The sequence below is a fragment of the Daphnia magna genome, linkage group LG7, assembly GCF_020631705.1.
Source record: "Daphnia magna isolate NIES linkage group LG7, ASM2063170v1.1, whole genome shotgun sequence".
Taxonomy (NCBI): domain Eukaryota; kingdom Metazoa; phylum Arthropoda; class Branchiopoda; order Diplostraca; family Daphniidae; genus Daphnia; species Daphnia magna.
The window spans coordinates 6,040,459-6,052,577 of NC_059188.1; the positions used below are offsets into that span (position 1 = coordinate 6,040,459).

Consider the following 12,119-nt stretch of genomic DNA (forward strand, 5'->3'; position numbering starts at 1 on the left):
GCTTGAGAGACGTCAACCGAACAAACGAATCGAAACACCAAGGTAATTCTTCTGAAAAGACTTTGTCTGAAATTTTTAAATTTCTTTTTTGGCTTTTAATATTAAACAATAAAGATCTTTTGACTAAAAAAGAAATAATTTGTGTTTTTCTTGATTAAATAAAACTTAAATTACAAAAAAAATAAGATTTTCCTTGTTTAGTTACATAATTTTTTCTACTTCGGTACTATTTAGAGTTAATTTAGATGCTTCCGATTGTGATTCCTTATGAAGATTGGCTTAGTTAATTAAAAAAATTCTTAGTTAGTAAAAATTTGCATAATCCCCAAAATTACATGGTAATAGCGCTTTCGTAAAAATAGATAAAATCTTAAGACGTTGCTTTGTCTGAAGTATTTTTTAAATGAAAGATTCTTGGATTTGAGAAGTTTTTAAAGAAATGCTAAGTTAAAAAGAAAAAAATTCTCAAAATGTGCAACCCTCAACATATGCTCTGCGACTTAAGATAAGGCTGTGTCTGAAATTTTAAATGACACCCATACCATTAAAACAGAACATTTTTTAGAAAATTATGAAAGGGAATATAAACGTTTGGACGTTTATGCTGTGAATTGAAAAGGGATAAAATAAATGTATAACCCTCCCACCCTACTGAGACAAAAAGCTCTTATGGCGTTAGTCTACCTCTCCTGTTAGACCGTGTTTTGAACCATACTGCCCATACCGCCAAGTCGAGCAATGCTTCCGGAGCTCGCCGAAAGGATCAGCGCAGTCGAATTCGTCGTCTAGGGAGGGGGAGGGGAAAAAATGTCGACTGCTTGACTTCACAAATTTATAATCATAAATTATTTCAAATTAATATTTGTAAAATTCCTTGATGAAATTGATAAATACTTTTAAAATTTAATTTTAAATAACTATTGAAAAAAACTTAAGACTTGCCTATGTCTGAAGAAAAAACAAACAGGAGCAGCACTCATGGTAAGGCCGAAAAAACATTCAACTTAACATATAATGACAAAAACATGAATTAGTTAACTTTATATACAGCTACCAATCACTAGCGGAAGGTATAATATCGTTTTTAAAACAGGCTAATCTTAAGACAATGCTTTGTCTTAAAAAAAAAGAGAGAATAAGCCCTCTTGGTAAGGCCGGCAAAAAAAAATTAAACTTAACATATAATGACAAAAATATGAATAAGTCAACTTTAAATACAGCTACCAATCACTAGCGGAAGGAATAATATCGTATTTTAAAAAGCCGAATCTTAAGACAATGCTTTGTCTGTTACTTTGAAAAAATGAAGACAAAGGTATGTCTTAAGTCGGTGAGCATATGTTGGTTTGGACTGTCTAGACAGTCAAATAGTTTAACTACACCTATCGCAATTTTACAAGAGGGAATAATAAACCAGGTGTAATACTTGACGCATGACTACAGAACGCGTTACGGAGAGCGTCAACGCCGTCGTGTTACAAATTCTATGACAATCGGGAGCACCTTTCAAAGGTGTCGATACAAGAAAGAATAATCGGGAATGCTATTTGCTTACCAAAAATGCAAAAGGACGATAAGATGCCACGGGTCTACTCGGATAACAGTTTGCGGAATGGTGGGCAATTTCGGGAAACCGAACGGGGGACGCCACGAAAAGCTCCGATTTTCTTTCAAATGCACCAGGTGTGCATCAAAATTTCACGATTTACTTTCGAGTTCGAATGCAAGGTCGATGCACCAAATGTGCGACGGCACTAATTGCGCGAAGCTAAGGTTTTAGATTTAATTGAACTAGAAATTTGCCACTAAATCGAGTCCAGAGTTTTTATTTGTCGACAAGACAGAAATACGAATGAGGCCTAGTTGCCAGCAAGGCGAGATGAGATTCGCTGTCTCGCGAGAGAAAAAAAGGGAAGACAAGAAAAGTATGGGGAATACGGGCCAGAGATCATTAAGACGAAACCGCTTCTGACCCCGCGGGAAGAATTGGGCTGTCCGTCACACTATATGTAAACAGGATCAAATATACTTGTATTCAATGTGAATACACTGTTATATTATGAATTTATACTTCCACATGTAAACAGAATCAAAAATACTCTTATTCAATGCAAATACACTGTTATATTATGAGTTTATACTTCTACATGTAAACAGAATCAAATATACTTGTATTCAATGTGAATACATTGTTATATTATGAGTTTATACTTCTACATGTAAACAGAATCAAATATACTTGTATTCAATGTGAATACACTGTGATACCATGTGTTTTTACTTCTATATGTAAACAGGATCAAAAATTCTTGTATTCAATGTGAATACACTGTGATACCATGAGTTTTTAATTCAATATGTAAACAGGATCAAATATACTTGTATTCAATGTGAATACACTGTTATATTATGAATTTATACTTCTACATGTAAACAGAATCAAATATACTCTTATTCAATGTAAATACACTGTTATATTATGAGTTTATACTTCTACATGTAAACAGAATCAAATATACTTGTATTCAATGTGAATACACTGTGATACCACGTGTGTTTATTTCTATATGTAAACAGGATCAAATATACTTTTATTCAATGTGAATACACTGTTATATTATGAGTTTATACTTCTACATGTAAACAGGATGAAATATATTTTTATTTAATGTGAATACACTGTTTTATTATGAGTTTATACTTCTACATGTAAACAGAATCAAATATACTTGTATTCAATGTGAATACACTGTGATACCATGACTTCTTACTTCTATATGAAAACAGGATCCAATATACTTGTATTCAATGTGAATACACTGTTATATTATGAGTTTATACTTCTACATGTAAACAGAATCAAATATACTTGTATTCAATGTGAATACACTGTGATACCATGAATTTTTACTTCTATATGAAAACAGGATCAAATATACTTGTATTCAATGTGAATACACTGTTATATTATGAGTTTATACTTCTACATGTAAACAGAATCAAAATACTTGTATTCAATGTGCATACACTGTGATACCACGTGTTTTTACTTCTATATGTAAACAGGATCAAATATACTTGTATTCAATGTGAATACACTATTATATTATGAGTTTATACTTTACATGTAAACAGAATCAAATAAAATTGTATTCAATGTGAATACACTGTGATACCATGAGTTTTTACTTCTATATGTAAATAAGATCAAATATACTTTTATTCAATGTGAATACACTGTTATATAATGAGTTTATACTTCTACATGTAAACAGAAACAAATATACTTGTATTCAATGTGAATACACTGTGATACCATGAGTTTTTACTTCTATATGTAAATAGGATCAAATATACTTGTATTCAATGTGAATACACTGGGATACCATGAGTTTTTAATTCAATATGTAAACAGGATCAAATATACTTGTATTCAATGTGAATACACTGTTATATTATGAATTTATACTTCCACATGTAAACAGAATCAAAAATACTCTTATTCAATGTAAATACACTGTTATATTATGAGTTTATACTTCTACATGTAAACAGAATCAAATATACTTGTATTCAATGTGAATACACTGTGATACCATGAGTTTTTACTTCTATATGTAAACAGGATCAAATATACTTGTATTCAATGTGAATAGACTGTGATGCCATGAGTTTTAAATTCTATATGTTAACAGGATCAAATTATTTTTATTCAATGTGAATACACTGTTATATTATGAGTTTATACTTCTAAATAAAAAAAGAATCAAATATACTTGTATTCAATATGAATACACTGTTATATTATGAGTTTATGCTTCTACATGTAAACAGAATCAAATATACTTGTATTCAATGTGAATACACTGCGATACCATGAGTTTTAACTTCTATATATAAACAGGATCAAATAAACTTGTATTCAATGTGAATACACTCTGATACCACGTGTTTTTACTTCTATATGTAAACAGGATCAAATATCCTTTTATTCAATGTGAATACACTGTTATATTATGACTTTATACTTCTAAATGTAAACAGAATCAAATATACTTGTATTCAATATGAATACACTGTTATATTTTGAGTTTTTGCTTCTACATGTAAACATAATCAAATATACTTGTATTCAATGTGAATACACTGTGATACCATAAGTTTTTACTTCTATCTGTGAACAGGAAAAATATACTTGTATTCAATGTGAATACACTGTTATATTATGAATTTATACTTCTACATGTAAACAGAATCAAATATACTGTTATTCAATGTGAATACACTGTTATATTATAAGTTTAAACTTCTACATGTAAACAGAATCAAATATACTTGTATTCAATGTGTATACACTGTGATACCACGTGTGTTTATTTCTATATGTAAACAGGATCAAATATACTTTTATTCAATGTGAATACACTGTTATATTATGAGTTTATACTTCTACATGTAAACAGGATGAAATATATTTTTATTTAATGTGAATACACTGTGTTATTATGAGTTTATACTTCTACATGTAAACAGAATCAAATATACTTGTATTCAATGTGAATACACTGTGATACCATGACTTCTTACTTCTATATGAAAACAGGATCCAATATACTTGTATTCAATGTGAATACACTGTTATATTATGAGTTTATACTTCTACATGTAAACAGAATCAAAATACTTGTATTCAATGTGCATACACTGTGATACCACGTGTTTTTACTTCTATATGTAAACAGGATCAAATATACTTGTATTCAATGTGAATACACTATTATATTATGAGTTTATACTTTACATGTAAACAGAATCAAATAAAATTGTATTCAATGTGAATACACTGTGATACCATGAGTTTTTACTTCTATATGTAAATAAGATCAAATATACTTTTATTCAATGTGAATACACTGTTATATTATGAGTTTATACTTCTACATGTAAACAGAAACAAATATACTTGTATTCAATGTGAATACACTGTGATACCATGAGTTTTTACTTCTATATGTAAACAGGATCAAATATACTTGTATTCAATGTGAATACACTGTGATACCATGAGTTTTTAATTCAATATGTAAACAGGATCAAATATACTTGTATTCAATGTGAATACACTGTTATATTATGAATTTATACTTCTACATGTAAACAGAATCAAATATACTTGTATTCAATGTAAATACACTGTGATACCATGAGTTTTAAATTCTATATGTTAACAGGATCAAATTATTTTTATTCAATGTGAATACACTGTTATATTATGAGTTTATACTTCTAAATAAAAAAAGAATCAAATATACTTGTATTCAATATGAATACACTGTTATATTATGAGTTTATGCTTCTACATGTAAACAGAATCAAATATACTTGTATTCAATGTGAATACACTGCGATACCATGAGTTTTAACTTCTATATGTAAACAGGATCAAATAAACTTGTATTCAATGTGAATACACTCTGATACCACGTGTTTTTACTTCTATATGTAAACAGGATCAAATATCCTTTTATTCAATGTGAATACACTGTTATATTATGACTTTATACTTCTAAATGTAAACAGAATCAAATATACTTGTATTCAATATGAATACACTGTTATATTATGAGTTTTTGCTTCTACATGTAAACATAATCAAATATACTTGTATTCAATGTGAATACACTGTGAAACAATAAGTTTTTACTTCTATCTGTGAACAGGAAAAATATACTTGTATTCAATGTGAAGACACTGTTATTCAATGTGAATACACTGTTATATTATGAGTTTAAACTTCTACATGTAAACAGAATCAAATATACTTGTATTCAATGTGTATACACTGTGATACCACGTGTGTTTATTTCTATATGTAAACAGGATCAAATATACTTTTATTCAATGTGAATACACTGTTATATTATGAGTTTATACTTCTACATGTAAACAGGATGAAATATATTTTTATTTAATGTGAATACACTGTGTAATTATGAGTTTATACTTCTACATGTAAACAGAATCAAATATACTTGTATTCAATGTGAATACACTGTTATACAATGAGTTTATACTTCTACATGTAAACAGAATCAAATATACTTGTATTCAATGTGAATACACTGTGATACCATGAATTTTTACTTCTATATGAAAACAGGTTCAAATATACTTGTATTCAATGTGAATACACTGTTATATTATGAGTTTATACTTCTACATGTAAACAGAATCAAAATACTTGTATTCAATGTGCATACACTGTGATACCACGTGTTTTTACTTTTATATGTAAACAGGATCAAATATACTTGTATTCAATGTGAATACACTGTTATATTATGAGTTTATACTTCTACATGTAAACAGGATGAAATATATTTTTATTTAATGTGAATACACTGTGTAATTATGAGTTTATACTTCTACATGTAAACAGAATCAAATATACTTGTATTCAATGTGAATACACTGTGATACCATGAGTTTTTACTTCTATATGAAAACAGGATCAAATATACTTGTATTCAATGTGAATACACTGTTATATTATGAGTTTATACTTCTACATGTAAACAGAATCAAAATACTTGTATTGAATGTGAATACACTGTGATACCATGAGTTTTTACTTCTATATGTAAGCAGGATCAAATATACTTTTGTTCAATGTGAATACACTGTTATATTATGAGTTTATACTTCTACATGTAAACAGAATCAAATATACTTGTATTCAATGTGAATACACTGTGATACCATGAATTTTTACTTCTATATGAAAACAGGTTCAAATATACTTGTATTCAATGTGAATACACTGTTATATTATGAGTTTATACTTCTACATGTAAACAGAATCAAAATACTTGTATTCAATGTGCATACACTGTGATACCACGTGTTTTTACTTCTATATGTAAACAGGATCAAATATACTTGTATTCAATGTGAATACACTGTTATATTATGAGTTTATACTTTACATGTAAACCGAATCAAATATACTTGTATGTGATACCATGAGTTTTTACTTCTATATATAAACAGGATCAAATATATATACATTTTTTTATGTTTTTGGCGCTGGAGAGGACATCTGGTGGCCAGGGTTGTTTCCAGTTAGCGAGCATAGGTGTGCTCTTTAGCCCTCGCCTTCGTCTTTACTTGGCGTCTTTTTGCGTTCTTTGTCTCGATGTGTGGTCGCCATTTCTGTCGTGTTTGTTCTGGTTGTTTATTCGTGATTGTTGATTGTTTCTAGGGGAGTTTGTTTGTGTTTGGTTGGATATGGTTACTTGGTTCCTGATGTTGTTATGGCTGTTGTTTGGGGACTTTTGGCGGTAATTTCCAATGTTTTTTTTTTTCCTGGGTTAAATTCTGTTGATTAGTCTTGTTTCCTGTAGGTATTTGATGAGAAGTCTTGATATCTCGTGCTGGGTTTGGCTGTTTAGTGTTGGGTTGAGGCCTAGGAGATTGGTAAGTTCATGTTTTATGTTGTGTTTGTTGAGGTATTGAAAGATTTTTTCCCTTTCAGGTCTTTTGATTGAGCAGTTTAGAAGGGCATGCTCTGTTGTTTCTTCTTCTTCCTTACAATCTTGGCATAGCGGGCTTGTATTTCTGTTGAATCTGGCTAGGTGGCCATTTAGCCTATTGTGTCCTGTTCTTAATCTGAATAGGATCCTGGTAATTCTTCTTGACTTGTGCTTGTGCCATTTATGCATTCCGGTCTTTGTCCTTAGGTGTAAGTTTGGTTTAGCGTTGCCCTTTTGTAATTCTTCTAAATATCTTGCCCTTAGATGTTTTTTAGTTGGGTGCTTTGCTCTTCCACTGAGAGCTCGCTGGAAATTGTGTTTCTGGGTTGGGGGCTTGAGCTTTCCTGGGCTGCTAGCTTGTCCACTATCTCATTGCCTTCGATTCCTATGTGGCTAGGGATCCAGAAGAGGGTGATTTTAGTCCCAGCACTTCTCATAGCGTCAGCTGTGTGTATGATGGAGTGGATGATTGGGTGATTATCTTCTCTTGGAGAGTTTAGAGCCTGTAGAATTGATCTTGAGTCGCTAAAAATTAATATTTCATTGACTATTTCTTTAAGTTGTATGGTCAGTTCCATTGCCTTCAGGATGCCGTGGCCTTCTGCTGAGTATATTGAGGAGTTTCCAGCGAGTGTGTACGCTTCCTGTATTGAGAGGCTGGGTATGTAGACGGCACATGATGTGGAGTTGGTTGACGGGTTTAGTGAGCCGTCTGTGTATGCTCTTGTAATGGTGTTAGGGATGTGGTGGTTTATTTCTCGGAAAAGGGCTCTGGCTGCGTAGGGGTTCTGCGTTGATTGTTTTTTGGTCATCGGGAAGTAGCTGATGGAGATGTGAGTATCTCTCCATGGTGGTGGTGCGTAGATCTGGTTAATGTAACCTGGCATTTTGAAGAAGAGGTCTATGTTGGCTATGGTTGTGTGTCCTATGGCCAGCTTTAGTGATGGCGTGTTGTTGTCCTTCCATGTTTTTGGGTTTCTGCGCATGTTGTAGCAATTCTGGTAGAGGGGGTGTTCTGGGTATTTGTTTATCCTTATGACGAATCTGCCTGAAAGCCATAATCTTCTGTGTTCGATGGAAGTGAGATCCAGTTCGCATAGGATTTCTTTGGTTGGTGTGGTGCTTGTAGTCCCTAGTATCATGCGGAGTATGCTGTTTTGTATGACTTCTAGTTTTTTCTGTCTGCTTATGCTTGAGCATCCGAATGTCATGATTCGATAGTCCACTGTGCTTCTTACTAGGGCCTTGTATATAATGCAGAGGGAGTCGATGTCTGGTCCGTGCTTGAATGAAGTGAGTATTTTGAAGAGGTTTCTTAGCTTGATTGTTTTGTTGATGGTTTCTTCTGTTTGTTTAGCCCAGCGAAACCCTTTGTCGAAATGGATGCCTAGGTGTTTTGCCTCTTTTGCTTCTGGGATCCTGGTACCTGATAGGAAGAGGAGAGGCTCTGTTTGTTTCCTTCTTTGCCTGGTGAAGTTTACTATAGTTGATTTTTTTGCTTGAAATTTAATTTTTCATCTTCTGCTCCATTTGCTGATTTTGTCTGGTACGGGGTGAGTTTATTTTCCGCTTCTCTCCCTTCTTTTGCATGAATATGGAACTCGATGTCATCTGCGAATAGAAGGGTTTGCCCTGGCTCCTTTAGTATTGGGAAATCGTCGAGCATGACGGAGAAGAGGAATGGACTCAGCGGGGAACCTTGAGGTACACCGACTCTTAGTGGGCGGGCTTTTGAAAACTTATTTCCGACTCTTACACTATACTTCCTGTTTCTGAGAAGGTTGGTCAGCCAGCCTAGTATTTCTCCTGTGACTCCTTTGTTGCATAACTTGTAGAGTAATCCTTGGATCTAGGTTGTGTAAAAGGCTTTTTCTATGTCTAAGAAGACTGCGTAGGTGTTTTGTGGCTGGATTTTGTTGAAGCCTTCTCGTATAAAGTGTTCTAGTGCTATGATGTTATCCATTGTGCCTCTGCCCTTTCTGAATCCTGATTGGTTCCTGAGCCGCATTCTGTTTTTTTTCAAACATCCATACTAGTCTTCTGTTAATGATTTTTTCCATGATTTTCCCCAGGCAGGATGTTAGGGAAATCGGTCGATATGAATCTGGGGTGTGCGCTGGTTTGGCTGGTTTGCGGATAGGGATAATTGTTGCTAACTTCCAACTGTCCGGGACATAGGACGTTTCTAAAAGCTTGTTAAACAGGTAAAGGATATGTTTTTTGTTGGTTTCCGTGAGATTTTTCAGCATCGTGTTGTGTATGAGATCCTGTCCCATAGCTTGGCTTTTTAGATTGTTCATGCCTAGTGCTAGTTCTTCCATCGTTATTTTTGAGTTCAGTCCGTTTGGTTCCAATGATGCTATCATTCTGGTGATGGTTCCTTCGAATGGTTCGCTGTCTGGGATATCTGTGGGTTGGTAGTCATATTGGGCTGCGAAGATCTCAGCTTTTTCTTCTGGTAGAGTAGTTGTTTGATTGGTTCTAGGGTTTGTCATAGGGGAGGATGTGAGGGTTTGGGTCTGGGTACCGTTGGTCCAGGCTTTAGCAAAGGCTCATGTTTTTGTGGGAGAGCTTCTGGGGTTTAGGTCTTTGATGTGGTCTTGTAGTGTTTTTCTTTTTGCTTTTAATATTGTACTGTTTTTGAGGTTTTCTTTTTCTCTCCAGGCCATTCTATTGGAGTTGCATAGGATTCCCCCTTTATTAGGATCACAGGCATTTCTGGCCTTCCTGGCCTCCGCGACTGCTCTTTTACATTGTGCATTCCACCAGATTTGGGGTGGTTCCCTGCTGATCTTTTTGTTCGGCTTGGATATGGTGATGGAGCTTTGATCGTTGGCTTTGATAAGGGCATTTTGAATGATTTGGTAAGTTGCTTTTGGATCATTTGTAGAATAGAAGCTGCTATTGGTGATGGAGTTATTTAATGAAGTGTTCCAGGTCAACCAGTTTGCGTCTTCAAAGTTCCAGCATGGGGGTTTGCTTATGGAGATTGATGCTTTGGCTTGGATGTTGATATGTATTGGGACATGATCGCTTCCAATGTGGGGGTCTTTTGTTGTCTCTGCTAGTATGCCTAGCAGGGGTGACATGATGGAAAAGTCTATGGTGGTGAGCCTAAGGCTGTAGTTGTCTTGTCTAGTGCCCAAGTTTGTTGGCGTCGTTAACATCAAGTTTCCGTTTTCTTCTAGTAGGTTGGCAATTGCTCTTCCGCTTTGGTTCGGCTGTCTGCAATCCGTTTCCCATCGGCTGTGATGACCATTGAAGTCACCCCCCAGGATAAGATTGTTTGGACGCTGTGTGAGTTGGTGCAGTTCTTCTTCGCTGCAGTTTTTCCCATTTGGTACGTATATCGATATTATATCAATTAGTTCCCGTTTTTTGTTTATTTCTACTGCGACTGAGATTGCTTCTGCTTCTATTGTTTGCAAGGTTGGGGTGGTGAGGGGGACGAATTGGAGAGACTTGTGGATGAGTATGGCAACTCCTCCTCCTGGGTGGTTTTCCCTGTTTTTGTTGATGGTGTGATATTGCTTAAATTTAACTGAGAATGAGTTTTTCCAAAATATTTCTGATAGTAGGATAATTAACGGTTTGTATTGGTGGAGGTAGGCTTTGAACATAATTAGGTTTGCTTTTGTTAGGCTTCTGGCGTTGTACTGGAGGAGGGATATCATTTGGTGAGTTTGCTGTTGTAACCCTAGGTGGTTTTTCTGGGGGGATCTGGGGGGTCCTGCTTGTTTATTTTGTTAGGCGGAGGTAGGGCTTTATTCTGGCCTCTGGAGTCTGGCTCGACTGTCTCCATCTCTTCTCCTTTGGTTTTAGGCAGGAATTTCGTGATTAGAAGAGCGATTTTGTCCAGCTTATTGTTTGTTGCCTGTTGTCCACTATCTAATGAGCTTAGTGAGCCTTGGATTTGGTTGACTGCTGAGTCGAGCGAGTTCACTTTTTCTTCTAGGGGCTTTATTCTTCCTATTTCAGTGCGGAGCATTACCATTTCGGTTTGGATGGCTTCAATTTGGCTCTTCATGATTTCTATTTCGGGGTGTAATTTGTCTAACCCGAGATTAATTTTGACTGCATCGCTGTAAGACTGAGCCTTTGCTTCTTGGTGACTAGTTCTATTGTCCCCTGCTGTCCTGGCTAAAGTTTTCCATCGGATAAAGTGTGGGCATGAAGGCAAGCTGGTTGGATGGTCTCCTTTGCAGTTAGTGCAGTGCGGTGGGTTGTTGCAGCTATTGATATCATTGTAGGAGGTACTACAGTTGGGGCATTTGAGGTTGTCGGAGCAGAACCGTTCAGTGTGTCCCAGTTTTTGGCATTTTTTGCATCTTAGTGGGGTTGGGTGTTGCTTTTCAGGGCGGAACACCATGTAATTTAAAATGATTTCTTGGGGTCTGGTCCCTCGAATTCTAATGCGACTGTGGTTGATGGGGTCTTCACTGTACCCTTGAAAGATGTGAACCGGTGTACACTGTTTATTTTATAACCTTGTGCTGTCAGAGCCTGATGGATTTCTTCATTTGTATCCCCCGTAGGTACCTGCCGTATGACTACTCTCTGGAAGCTGTGGCTTTTTGGGAGCGTACA

At 34.8% G+C, this 12,119-nt stretch overlaps 1 pseudogene; it reads right to left on the reverse strand.

Moving 5' to 3' along the window:
- Positions 1–7,032: 7,032 nt before the first annotated feature.
- Positions 7,033–11,122, reverse strand: LOC123474383 (annotated as a pseudogene).
- Positions 11,123–12,119: the final 997 nt, after the last annotated feature.